This window comes from Haliotis rufescens, unplaced genomic scaffold (genome assembly GCF_023055435.1).
Source record: "Haliotis rufescens isolate VD_foot unplaced genomic scaffold, xgHalRufe1.0.p SCAF_16, whole genome shotgun sequence".
Lineage (NCBI taxonomy): Eukaryota > Metazoa > Mollusca > Gastropoda > Lepetellida > Haliotidae > Haliotis > Haliotis rufescens.
In genome coordinates, this window is record NW_025963846.1 from 14,440,247 (window position 1) to 14,441,266 (window position 1,020).

Here is a 1,020-nt window from a genome sequence, read left to right on the forward strand (position 1 = left end):
ACCCAAACCGCCAGAGTGAGGCACCTAATCGCCAGCACACAAAGTCAGCAATCTAACCCACTCAGCCACCGAGGCTTCCACAAAATGAATGTCCGACAACTGATTGTCTAGATCACGTACTTTGTATACCCCTCTAACAAGTGTAAATTGGCACGGCTCCCATGGCTGAAAGCTATGAACACACAATGCCATTTAGAAAGTGGTCAAATGTAACAAATGTTATATTTGGGATAACACTTTCTTAGTAAAGTACAGATTCTCGTACTTTTTTGGGTTGAGTCCTGTCCGGGATTTGAACCCACACCGCCGGAGTGAGGCACCTAATCGCCAGCACACAAAGACAGCGATCTTACCAAATATTGGTAGTGTAATGATTTATTATATTCAATTTATCATGTTATTGTCAGTGAGATTTCGCTTTCTCTGCCGTGAGACAATAAACTGATATCGTCATTCTTGGGAGTGTTGATGTATATTGACACAGGTTAAAGTTCAAGGCCAGTTATCAAGGCTCAAGGTCAGGATCACTGAAGCAGCACTCAAAGGGACCCCTAGTTGTTGGTGTATAGAAACTTGGCCATTGATAGATCATTTTTAATATCTTATGAATGATGGTACACTTCAAAATCTCTTAGCATCATAGGATCACTGACTTTGTTGATGCATGTCATCGTATCCCAATTGCGGGGATCAATGCTCATGATGTCAATCACTGGATTGTCTGGTCCAGACTCGATTATTAACAGACCGCCGTCATATAGCTGGAATATTGCTGAGTGCAGCGTTAAACAACAAACAAAAAAACAAACAAACAAACAAATCTTAGCATCACCTGTTTTAAGATGTTTAAAAGACAGCAACTGAGGTGACACATATTCCATGATATTCCTTTTTTTCTTGTTAAAAATTTGTAAAATATTATTTAAAGTCACACTTTTCATGCATCTTATCTTGTACATTCTGATTTTTAGTTCTCATTAGCCAACATGGGGCTCTACACACTTGATTTGTACATAAATT